The following is a 13,454-nucleotide window of genomic DNA, read 5'->3' as shown; positions in this document are numbered from 1 at the left end:
TGGTTGACGTGGAACGTGAGTCCCTCTAGAAGGACCCACTTTCAAACAAATTGACCAGGTGTTGATTGAACATCGCCACTGCTTACCCTTGACGAATGTCAAAATATATAGGAGAAACAATATAGGATCGGATCACTATCTCGTTTGGAAGGTGTCCAGGCTCGAATAACAGCATCACTTCGAATGCCCTTTGACAATCAAGTGAGGAATTAATACTGAACCGATCCTTGACAAAGTACTCCCTAAGACTTACAAGGGAGAAATGGATGGCGGAATAACTGCAGCTATCAGATCTCGTGGAGATGAAGCATCGAAAGATAATAACCAGCTGGAGAACATTATCATTGGTACGACCACAAATACATTGGCCCAGTCGCAAAAAAGACGAAACACTGGCTCGATGATGATTGTAAGCTAGCAATGAAACAGGAGAATTGTACATACCCGATTATGTAGTAATCTCAAAAACGCAGGCACGCACGGATATTTACCACCTACTCCATCAAGTGGCAAAACAACTTCAAGGACGTCTGGCAACACGTCTGTGAATTCTAGAAACGCAAGGAGCACCCACGCCACGCGCAGAAGTTTTACCAACAAGTCCGGATTGTCCAGTTATTAAAGCCGAAAATCGGGTGCCACCTCCGAATTCTTTCAGTCAAGGCCGATTGACATGAAATTTGGGGTGGGGGAAGAGGGTGGCATAATAAAGAAAAGTTATATAGTGCCGATATGCGCTTTCTCCCCGGAGGGGTGTGGCACTCCCCTTCAAGATGTAACATTTTTTTCGAAATAACCACAGAAATCGATTAAATGGTCGATTCTAAGCAAAAAGGTTTAGTAAAAATTTATCGTACAAGTACTAGTTTTCGAGTTATTCATGTTCAAGCATGTCCTCTTTCATTAAAAAAATGCATGTTTTTCAATAGTTTTTCGCAAGTAATTTGAAACTTGTTTGCACTGATGAAGGGAACAAGTGGTTCCCGAAATATCGGTATTTGCAAGAATAAATACCCACACCAACGAAAAAGAAACAACAAGTTTTATTATTTCAAAAGCCAGTAGCTTTTAGTGGAAATTGATCTAAAGTTCTTTTCTAGTGCTTGAAAAGGCATTTAAAATGCGGTATCATAGAAGTCAGTGGAATAAACAAGTAAGGCAGCGAAGGAGCGGAGGTCCTCTGGAGTCACGCCCAAGTACGCTCAGTACGAGAAGGTCATCCATATTCTGAGCAAGATTGCGAAGAATAAAGAGGCCGGTAATGTCAACGAGCTGTTCGGAGTTAGGAATGTAAAAGTGAAAGTGTTCTGTCACGCGAAAACCTGCATCCAGCCGATGTCACCAACAAACTGTCGGAGGATATGAAAATGGACAGCCCCTTTCGACTGGCGATTCCCCTAGGTTAGCAGATAACGCTGATGGTAGCGATAAATCTGCAGCACTCGATTTGCGCCTCAACTAAACTGCCGATTTTATTCCGAAAGGAAGTTATTGACGTCGCATTAATTCAGGAACCCTAAATTGGAGGAGGCCAAACCCTCAAAGAGCACCAAAGTAAATAATGTACCTTATTCCACAGCACAGCAGGGATATTGACCGGGACAGATGTAGAGCATATTTTCTCACCAGAAAGAGCCTGCATGCTTTACTGTCCCCGGACCTGAGTTCCAGTGACCTAACTATGTTAAACTGGAGCAGGTGGGATAGGAGAACGTATAAATAGATCAGCTTCACCAGAAGAACTGCAACATCTGACGTCCATCATGCAGCGAAAAATGCCAACCTATTAATAGGAAGCGATACCGGAAATCCACGAAAGAGATCAGTCTCTCTTTGACTTTATTATTAAGACAAACCTGTCGGTGCCATTTTCCCGGCTCGAGGAACTGCAACGGTTGGGCGGAGGTGCTTGATGTCACACTAACAACGGGCAATGAGACTTTTCAGGTGGAGAACTAGAGAGTATCTGACCAGAGATCCTTCCCAGAACGTTGGATACGTTTCAGTCTAAATCTTCTCTCCTTTCAAAGACCCCAGGAATATAGACTTTGGTCAAGCTTTCAAGAACAAACTCTCCAGTGCTCGCAATGATAACATTGGTACAATGGGATCTGGAGTCAAAGAAAGCAGGGGAAACTAATATTTAAAATCATGGCGACATATGATAGCGCAAAATGTTACGTGCTCCACCGAAATAAAATCTCAGAGAAATTCGAAACCCAAAGTGATGTTCTTCTTCTTCGGTAGGAAAACTTTTCTTCGGAAGGAAAACTGAAAACAAAAGGCATGTATTGGCTTTCAAATAAAAATTACTAAATTTCTGCTTTTGAGGGTCCTTTAGTCTTGGTATGTTTTGATTGTAAGATTCTTCTAGATATTAGATATGAATATCGCTAGCAACTCTGCCACGGAGAACACCGGTGGTGGCATCCGTCAGTCGAATTAATAACATTCGAAATAAATTTCGAATGCTGTTAACCCTGCTGCGCCACATCACTCCGCCCCCAGATAAAACCCCCCTTCCCGTTTCAGCGAGTGAACCCGGAACTGCGTCCTCCATCATTCGGCGAAACGAATGCGACGTTGATTGTACTCGAGATGGGCTAAGTGCTTAGACTCCGAGGGAGAAGCGACCAAAATATCATCCAAATACACTAAACAGAAGTCGAGGTTTCGCAGGACCGTGTGAATGAATCTTTGAAAGGCTTGCGCCGCATTGCACAACTCGAAAGTCATCCGTGTGAACTCGAAGAGTCCAAGAGGCGTGCATATTGCCGTCTTTGGAATGTCTTCTGGAGCTACAGGGATTTGGTGATATGCCTTGGTTAAATCCAAGGTCGAAAAGATGTGGCAATTTGCAAGATGGTGTGCAAAGTCATGGATGAGTAGAATGGAATATCGGTCAGGAACAGTCTGTGCATTTAGCCTTCTATAATCCCTACAGGGACGCTATTCGCCATTTGGCTTAGGGACCATATGGAGTGGGGAAGACCAACAGCTGTCTGAAGGTCTGCAGATACCCTGTTTCATAAGTTGTTCGAATTCTTTCCGTGCAATAGCCAGCTTCTGGGATGGTAAGGGACGCACCTTGGAGAAGATAGGGGAACCAGTAGTGTTAATATGGTGCTGCACATTGTGCTTCACTGGTTTAAAGAGACTACATTCGGTAGTAATCTGGTTGAATTTTTGGAGGGGTGTCCAAATACGAGAGTCAGTAATGTCCTCCAAAAGTACGGAAAGATTGTTGTTGGGAAGAGATGAGATTCGGTCTGACGAATTAAGGTTGGTTGTGGGGTCTATAAGGGACCTGTTCTGCAAGTCCACCAGCAACCCATAGTGACACAAGAAGTCTCCACCTAAAATGGGGAAGCTGACATCCGCCAGGAATCGCCACGGGAACGTCTTACGCAAGCCAAGACTCACCCGTAGGTGTTAATACGCGAGGAATTTGCTGCCGCAAGTTTCAAAGGTTGAGGGAATAACCGATGGTGCTGTGGTGCGGAAAGAACCGAAATCTCCGCACCAATATCTACAAGATACCTACGCCTGCTGAGAGGGTCATAAATTGTTAGGCGACGTGGCGCTGCGCTAGTTTTTTGAGGTAGGCGCGAATTTATACGGGAGCGTACACCTGGTAGCTTTTCGCCGAATCTGCGATAGTACCAACAAATGCTTCGGTCCGTAGGTTGTCCTGACGACCTACTACCCGATTGCCCTTTTCGAGCAGTAGACTGCGAGCGAGCTCGCGACCAGCCGCCCGAACGCTGAGCGTCCAGCGTCGCCCTCATCTCTGCCATGCTGGCCACAAGAGCGGCTATCTCATGCTTCAGTTCGCCTAATTCTTCTGAACGCTGCTGAACGGCTGCTATCGTCGGACGCGCGTGCACCTAATGCACCTTGTCCGCCGCAGCTGCCAGCGCCTCCAAAGAACCGCAGCCGCACACGAGGATCGCCTGGGTGCTCTCCGGAATCGTTGATCTTGCTCCCACCCAATTGCCTCATTTCGCGAAGCAATTGGCTGGGAGTTCGATCGCCCAACATCAAACTTGGCAGCAAGTGATCCAGCTTAGCTGGCCGACTTTACGATGTCCGCTACCAGGAGGATGGTCTCCTCATCCAGGCCCACAATGGCGTAATTAAACTTAGTCGGACATCTGGAGTTGCGCCTCCAGATGAACGAACCATAGCTCCGGATTCCGCTGCCTAAAGGGAGGGAAACGCACAGCGAGAGCGGTCACCTGAGGGTCCGATGAGCCTGCCGCGTCTTTATTGTCAATCGACATAACAAAAGCTAAGTTAACGACGCGTGTTTTGTCGAAGAGACGGCTGTACCGAATTTTAAAAGGCCCTACTTTGACTACGGCAGGCTTCATCCACAAATGCCCGTACGACAGAAAAAGAGACACCACCAACGCACCCCGAAGTGGACGCCTGATGCGTAGACCAAAATAAAAACTCGCCAAAAGAGCGAAACTCCAACAATGAATTTCCAAAAGAGTATCGATGCCGTCCCTCGCGGCAGTTTTATGATGATTATTAAGGTTAGTTGTTTTTGTTTTTAAATATGTTAACAATTCTAACAAGTTCCTTTTATTTCTCGGGCGATTGACGATTGGGGATTGACGAAGAGAAACCATTTGCCAACGTCCAACAGCCAACAGCGGCCAAACTAAATTTCCAATCGACACCACAGATTGATGCGGATGAGATGGGGGCTGTTTTCGCATCTGTGACCGCGAATGATGCTGTGGTGACTGTTGAGATGAATTCAGTTGTGGCCTTGTTTGAGTTTGAGGCCGCGGCTGCCAAATAATCGCTCGTTGTCTAGGTTGCTGCTGCGAATGTTGAAAGGTGGTCGCGCTCGTTGGACTTCTGATACGCCGGGTCTACGAGTGGGTCTGGATACGTGGTAAATGATGGGTTCGCTGCCGCGAGTCAGAATTGCAACAACGGTGGCGGAGTCTTCTGAGAGTGCGAGTAGCCCACACCACAGTAGATCTACTATAGGCAGTACCCTTACAAAAATGACCCCACTTGCAAATGTGCTTGCAGAAGCTTATCTGTACACATCAGAGACGCTAAACAAGGAAAAGGCATAATCTTTGTCAAATCGTATTGATAAGAGAGAGATCGGTGAGCTTTTGCTATTCTGGTACTACGGCGTGCTCACCCATATAGCAAAAAGTTGTTTCACGTATTCACTTATCCATAAGCAAAAACTTGCCAATCTCACCAATACATTGGCAAGTCCGGGCGGTATGTCAAACACAGCTGATCGGGTTTTCGGTACATCTCGTTCATGCTCAAAGGCAAAACAATTTGAAATCGTGTGTACTCGCACTGATTTCCCCCCTTGAGGGGCAAGGGGGAGTAAGGTAGCTGTCTAGTATCTAACTGTGGCCCACACTTTCAATTTTCGCATTCGCTGCTTCTTGAGCGGCCTTAGTCACTGCAAACGAACTGCTCTCAGTCACACAAGTATTGGGATCTGAGAATTTTTTTTTCCTTCATGGACAAATTCTTGCACAGGAACTAACGTGGATTTTTTTTCTTGAATCAATCCAGAGAATGTCAATATGACCCAACTAGGAGTCACAAAACATTTCACTTCGAAGATGGAATTCTCGGCGATGGTTTTTTCAATTTTTAGATCCATTACTCTAACTTTTTGTTTCGGGGTCACCACTTTAGTCTGGGTACACTCAGTAAGATTCTTCTAGATATTAGATATGAATATCGCTAGCAACTGCTTTCGATTCGGAGCTTTTTAACTTCAATTATTATTTTTTTACATTTCAAAGCCTACTCCGTCACGGAGAACATCGGTGGTGGCATCAGTCAGTCGAATCAATAACATTCGAAATAAATTTCGAACGCTGTTAACCCTGCTGCGCCACAGTTCTCATGACGCTCTGCAGTTGAACGTTTAACATTAAGTTGCTACAAAAAGTCCAAACCAGGATAGTACGGATGGTTATCGGTGTATCTTGGTACATGAAAAACGTAAATATTCACAATATTTCGAAATACAAAGTGTAAAAGAGAACGAGTTTCCCGATTTAATGAGTTCAGTGTTTTTTGGAAAATAAAAAATTGAATAGAGCCGTCATTCGTTCTTTTGTAAAAACGTGGGTGCTCCAAAAGGAGGAGACCGTGGGCAACAAAAGTGGGACAAAGTTTCTCCCCAATTGGTCCGATCGCGCAAGTGGAGGTAGGAGGTGGAGGCAGAATCCCCCCAATCCATAAATATATTGAGAATTCTAGGACAAAAATATCTCCCATCTGAGCTAACTAAAAATAGAAGCTTTTATGCAGCATAATATTACACCGTCTGACGAAACAGGATTCTTTGATTAATACAAACTTTAAAAGATATTGCTTGTTTGCTTTCCGTAATGAAAAACATTCATTTCGAAACGAATTCAAACTTAGCCAAGGTATGGACTCCATGATGAAGGAACTCCGTACCATAGTTTTACGACACTCAAATCTACCTGGAGCAAGGATTCACTTGAAACGTTGCACAAAAAAAAAAACAATTATGCGGTTTCCATTAACCGCGGTAGCAAGAGATTGTGCCATCTGTTTCGTACACGATTGTCACATGAAATGCAACCACATAAAAGGATAGTGAGCGCAAGAACGCATCGTGGTTGCATTTCCATTAAATTTGCAGAAATTGCTTTGTGGTGGTAAGAGTGTTAGGCGAGACCGAAAAGGGGTAATATGAATGAATGTAGACCCTCGTATGGAGGTGGATGAGGTTTCACGTGCAGATAATGATACTTTTTATTTGTTTCGTAATTACCATTACTGCAGCCAACAAGTGATATCAAACGTTTTATGTTACTATTATCGTTGGTTTATAGAAAATAAGTCTACATATTTATTCATTAAATGATGGCTCATCTCGGTAAATGATATCAGAATTAATAATTACTTTTACGTTTGTTATCAAATCAACCTGCTCATGGAAATGAATTAATTGCAATTGAAACAGGAACAAGGTACAGTCATTTAGAGTACCTAACAGAAAATTGTAATCATAATGTTATTATATCATCAGCTTCTTATATTTAGTGCCAATGTATTATCTCCCTCAATAAGCACTAAAAATATATAAATACACTTTTACCACAAGTTGGCTACCAATATTCTGTTGTCCTAGTACTCAAAGGGCTATCAAGTCATTCCGATTATATACGGTTATCATAGACTGATCGAGCGCAATGCTGACCACATTGCCTCCTATAGGGTATTATAATCCTGTAGTGTACCGTTACGGTTTTGAATGAAGTGCTCTAGCACACTTCAAGGCCCTGATCCAATATGGATTGTTGCGCCAACGATTATTATTATTATTATCATAGATCGATAGAACAACCCATGCAGGACTGGTAGCAGTAGTTCAAGTTATTTAACTCGAAACTAACCCTACTGAAACTTTTGAAGGACACTAAAAAAAGGTTTCTAATATCGATTGAGGGTATCGCTGGTTCTATATATAGTGAAGCTGGAACAAAGGAAAAGTTGTAGATCGAATGATAATAATTAAAGAATGAAGGAGGAAATCCTAGAGTGTCTTAATTATAACGCTGAAACTCCAGCTCCAGTTGGAAAAAGCATCCTGAGGACCCTCGATGCCAACATCTAGGAGCTTCGCACATTCCAAAAGTCATTTCGTGACCTGAATCCATCCCAGCCATTAGACATTTGTATTGCAAGAGAAATTCGAAATTTCCAGGTGGCTGACCCATAGATTTGCTTCCCATTTAGTCGCTTTTTACGACAAGCAGAGAATACTTCAGGTAGACTTTTAATCATCACCGCACACGGAGACAGTATCTCAGTGCAATAAAATAATAACTGACACTATTAAAAAGGCCCTACCTGCTCCCTAAAATAAACGGGCTTTGGACCGCCTTTGGTGGAGTTCGAAAAGATTTTGGACACCCGAAACTAGACTGTGAACTTTCCAACATATGCGTCATATACGGTAACCTCCACTCACATTTAAATACTCATCACACAACAAAGCACCATTTCGAAAATATAAGGGTAGCTCTGCTAGTAACGACACCGTAAATAAGTGATGCCCCGTTTACATTCAACTACGAATCCATAATGCATAATGTAAGAACAGAAACCAGATGCACATTCTTCATATTTCTCTCTCCTCCTTGCAATCTGCAACTTAGAAGCGAATGCCAACCAACATAAAATGGAATTGAAAGCGTACTCTGGGTATGTGTTTGTGTATGGTGGGGGAGGTCACCAAAGATCTGATGTCTGATATGTCCATAGGCGGGGCATTCACATAGGAAATGCTCCACGGATTCCGCTTCCTCATTACAGGAGGGACACGTATCATCTTGAGTAATTCCTATTCTGAACATATGCCCAGCTAGTGAATTATGGCCTATCAGAATGTCCACAATACACCTCACCTCAAGTCTTCCTGCTTTTTGACAGGATAAACTTTGTGGTACGCATGTTCGGTTCTGGTAGGAAAAGTTTGGTGTGTCGAGCAGCATTTCGGCTCTGCCACCTGTCATTTTGGGAAGCTTGACCTCTGTTTCGCTAAAGCATCCGAGATTTCATTTCCCTCTACGCCACAGTGACCAGGTACCCAGAGTAGTTCCATCGTATCGAATCTATAGATAGAGTTCAAACGGTTTCTGCATTCCTGAACGATTTTCGAGGTGATCAAAGGACTACTCAGCGCCCTCAATGCAGCTTGTCTATCACTGCAGATTGCGATGCACCTGCCCTTCAACCGCTCTTCAATCACCCAGTTTGCCGCCCTTAGGATCGCATAAACTTCGACTTGAAAAACCGTTGTCCCAAAGGAAAAGCCCATTTCTTGTTTTTATTCGAGAGGTAGACTCCGGCTCCAGAACCCTGTTTTGTTTTTGACCCATCGGTGTAGAAGACTTTCGTATATTCCTCCACGCATTCCTCTGGGTCTTCCGAGTCCTCTTTACGCTTCAGGGTAACTTCATATCTTCTACCAAACCGATGTATGGGGATACGAGAATCGGAAGGCGTTGTAAGAATTGGATTCAGTCCTCCCAGTAACTCTTCAAATGCTCTGTGCCCCCCACATCCGTTGTTTCCCCATAGATCTAATCGAATTAGTCTATGAGCTGCTCCCATTGCAGTGCTTTGAATAAATATATCCAGGGACAGCAAATTGAGTAGTGCATTCAGTGTTCATGGCACCAATGATACCCAGACACACAGTTCTTTGCAGTATGAGGCCTGAGTCCCCATGTCGAGGTAAAGGTCCGTCTGCATAGCCCATAAACTGTGAGAGCTCGTTTCATCTTTACCTCTACATGTTCGTTCCAAAGAAGTTTTTTATCTAGAGTGACTCCCAGATATTTTACTTCTTCGGAGAGTTGAAGGGTAATACCCCTCATCTCAGGGAGCCAAAGTCCATTCAGTTTTCTCCTTTTTGTGAATAATACCATTGTGGATTTATTTGGATTAACTGGCAGATCATATCTGAGGCAGCTGTCTATCAAATCAACGGCACGTTATATATTTCCACACACCGTCCCAAGATCCCGATCAACAGCAAGCACGGCCACGTCATCAGCATGAGCTTGAGCGTGTATTGGCAAATTTTGCAGTTCGCATATTAGTAAGTCGATCAGCATACTCCACAGGTGTGGCAAAAGCACACCTCCTTGGGGGCAACCCTTCGTTGCTTCTGCAGTCAGATAGCGATCGACATCCACCTAAGCGCACAGCAATCTCTGCATTAGCATAGCATGGATCCATTTAATTAAAACATCATCAGCACCATGCTCTCAGAATGCATCACAAAGTTTTTGAAAAGGCGCATAGTCAAAAGCCCCTTCAATGTCCACAAACACTCTCATCGCATACTCACCATTCAAAGTTGCATCCTCTATCTTTATGACCAAAGAATGAAAAGCAGACTCACAGGACTTTCCACGCTGGTAAGCATGTTGATTTGTCTGAAGTTCTTTGGAATAAAATAGTCATCTCTCCCAGGTGTTGGTATGAAAACTACCTTAACCTTTTGCCAAGAGGAAGGCACGTAGGCCAAAGCAAGACATCCTCGAAAAATATTTAAATATATAAGTGCTCCATACCCTCCTTTAGCATTGCCAGATAGACGCCATCCATGCCAGCTCTCACCTTTTCATGGGTAACAACCGCTTTCGCAGTGTTCCAGTTCCCCTTGCAACGCTTGCGTGTTGAAGGGGTTGCAAGAACCGTCAACTCTCCCCCTACCACTTCTCTCACCCGTTCTCCCGGGTGGTGTACTTCCAGGAGGGTCTGTACTGAGTCCAGTCTGGAGCTCGTGAAAGTACCGTCGGGTTTTCTAAGAGAATCCAACTTGGCCGACTCATCTCTTTTGAGGACTCTGCACAGCCTTGAAGTCTCCCTTTCGCCTTCCAGTTCCTCACAGTACGCTCTAAAGGAGTCTCGTTTCGAGCACCTCACGAGCCTCTTATATTCACGTTGTGAGTTCCTGAAATTTAACCAGTCTTCGTCCTTGTTACTTTTGCAAGCACGATTTAGAAGTCGCCTGGTTGATTTCCTGAGTTTTTGCAGTTCTCGATTCCACCAAGGAACCGTTTTACCGCTTTGGCCTCGGGAAATAGGACAAGCCTCTTCATAGCACTCTAAAAGTGTGCCGTTCAGAGTTTTCAATTCATCTTCCAGCACCAAAGGAATCCTTAGTCGCCTAGGGAACTGTACTTTATTGCCAAGAAGTTCATTGAACTTTGCCCAATCCGTTTTCCTAGGGTTCCGACTTTGTACTGCAGACTGTTCGCCCGCAATAGTCAGATTGAATTCTAGATATCGGTGATCTGACAGTGAGACCTCGTCTAGCACTCGCCAGTGTGTAATCAACTCTAACACTTTTGGGGTACAGATTGTTAGATAAATTACTTCACTTCTTCTGGGTTCTACGAACGTAGGGGCGCACCCTACTTTTGCAGTCATAAGACTAGCTCAAGTGATGAAATCAAATAGGTTCTCTCCTCTTGGATTGGATTTGCTACTACTCCAACAAATATGTTGAGCATTCGCATCACAACCTATTAAGAGGTCGAGACCACTTGCTCTGCATACGTTACCAGATCCATAAGCTCTTGCGTCGGTGGAGGATGCAAAGAATCAGAAGTAAGCGGAGGCAACTATGATGTTTTTACTCCCGCCATTTATCTGGTAATATATGATACTGTCTCATCACGGTTGCCTCTAACCCCTCTAAGCTCCCTTTACTGATCCAATGCCACAGATTCTGTTAAATCGAACCCACGGTTCTTGCACCAGAAAGATGTAGGGGAAATCCTGTAGCTTTGTCATTCTCGCTGCCAACAGGTAGGAGGGAGCTTTGGCATGCTGCAGGTTTATTTGACCAATCTTTATGTTTTTCGACATAAACTTAGTCTATTCTGTTATGGAAAACAGTTAGAAGCGTATGCGGCAGTCCGCGTGTGACGGGGTTTTCCCCACACCGTACCGCCAGAGACTCGATCCCTTCGTGTTTGATTTCTCTGAGAAAAGCCGCACTTAGAGGTACCGCAGTTCCCATGTCCTCATCCATGAAAAATCTCACCTCATCCCGCAGAGCATTCGTCTGTTTTCCACTTAGTACCTTAATTGGTTTGCGGTGTGCGGTTTGCATAGATTCGATCACTCGAACTGGCATCATGTCAGTTCCGTTCACGTCTCTGGCTTCCCTTTCTTCCGCCTGTTTCTTGGAAGGTGTAGGAGAAGTTCCTAGCAGGTAGGATTCACTCTGTAGTCCCTTTACCAGTACGAGCCCCCATACGGGGCACTATCCTCCGCGCGAAGCTCCATTGTGGGAGGGCGCATCGAAGATGCTGCAATTTGCTCTATATTGTGTGAGTCGAAGACCATCATTATTCTTCGCTCTCAAAATCGAGATGATGCCCTACAGTTTCCTGATATGACTGAATTTCAGTCTATCTAGGAAAAAGTGGAGCACCATATGGTGACTTCCCCTGAGCATATTCAGATTCTTTTGGTCCAGTTCGAATACCAAGTTGAAACCCTCCACGTTTGTAGATTTGTCCTTCCTGGCATTCATAAATTTTACCCTCCAGTGTCCAAACTCCATGCCCGAGTTCTGTTCACCCAGCATGTGGATGATGTCCTCTGTTTTCCTTCGAGGGCTCGGTAACCAACATCCGACATGTTCTGTCCTGCGTAGCTCAGGGTTCACAATAGTGAACTTGGGCCGACCGCCGGAACTCTCTGGGTACTCTGAGTAGAATTCTTCTGGCAGCTTGGCCGTATGATTGACCCAAGTCTGCCAAACTTCAATTAAATTGCCCTACCGTTTGCTTCACTCGAGAGCTCTCATTCGCTTTCCTCAATTTGGCAGCTTCCTTTCTAGCTACCATTTTTTTTTACTGCACTTTTAGCAATGCGGCACTTCGGTCGCGAGCCTTGCGCATTCCCTACTTGGATGAGTTTTTGTGCAGTTTACACACCTGTGCACAGTTGTACAGTTCTTGGCTATATGTTCGAAAATTTGGCAGTTAAAAGATTTCTTCAAAGCTTTTAATTCTTTCGAGGGTTTCATTTTGATGAAGGATATATCTTATTTTTATAAGATCGTTTAGGTCTTGAGAAAACTCAAAAGTCGCGACGAATAGACCTGATTGTGACATCATCGGGAGAGTTGGATTCTCTTTATGTAGCGTTGAGCCTATGTGCGTATTATTCGCAGTTTGAACTCGAGGTGATCAGTTTTGAGTTCGTTCTTAATATCCCCGATGTCCATGTCCCTATGGAGGCCTCGGAACATTACCGATTGAGTTCAAAGTGAAGCGAGTGTTCTGGCTGTGGTGTTAAGTCGTTGCTCTTCAATGAGCGAGAAGACTTTAGCGTAGTCTTCTTCCGTCTTAGTGAAAATAAAGTCCTATCTGCCCTTTTTTAAGAGACGTTTTCAGTCCTTGACTCTTTTCAAAAGTGTAAGTATATTTATGTTTCTTATACCTCCGCGCTTCTCTGCTCTTATACGGTTTATGTCTTCTAGCTAACTGACATTACTTCGAATTTTCACTAACGCCTCACATCGTTTACAAACTGGTTTTTGTTACAATATGTATACATATATGTTTGCAATTGTAAAAGGTAATAAACCAAGACAAGATACACACATGTTCCTAATATCCTAAATTGGAGATACTCACTATAAATTCTAATTATTTTTTGAAGTTTTATAGTTGAATTTGAACAAACACCATCTTGAGGAATCGATTTGAGTTTTATTGCGGTTAGGTCTCCCTCTGTTCACCAATATGATTTTCCTTTTCTTGTCTTCTTTTGATGTCAGCGTATGCACTTTTAGCAAACCGATAGTGTATTGAAATTAATACTCATTTTTCCATAAATAGCAAGCAAGCTTAAACCAAAATTGTTAGGGCTACATTTTT

Source organism: Hermetia illucens, chromosome 2, assembly GCF_905115235.1.
Source record: "Hermetia illucens chromosome 2, iHerIll2.2.curated.20191125, whole genome shotgun sequence".
Classification (NCBI taxonomy): domain Eukaryota; kingdom Metazoa; phylum Arthropoda; class Insecta; order Diptera; family Stratiomyidae; genus Hermetia; species Hermetia illucens.
The sequence above is the reverse complement of the archived record's forward strand: the minus strand, read 5'-3'. Positions refer to the sequence as shown.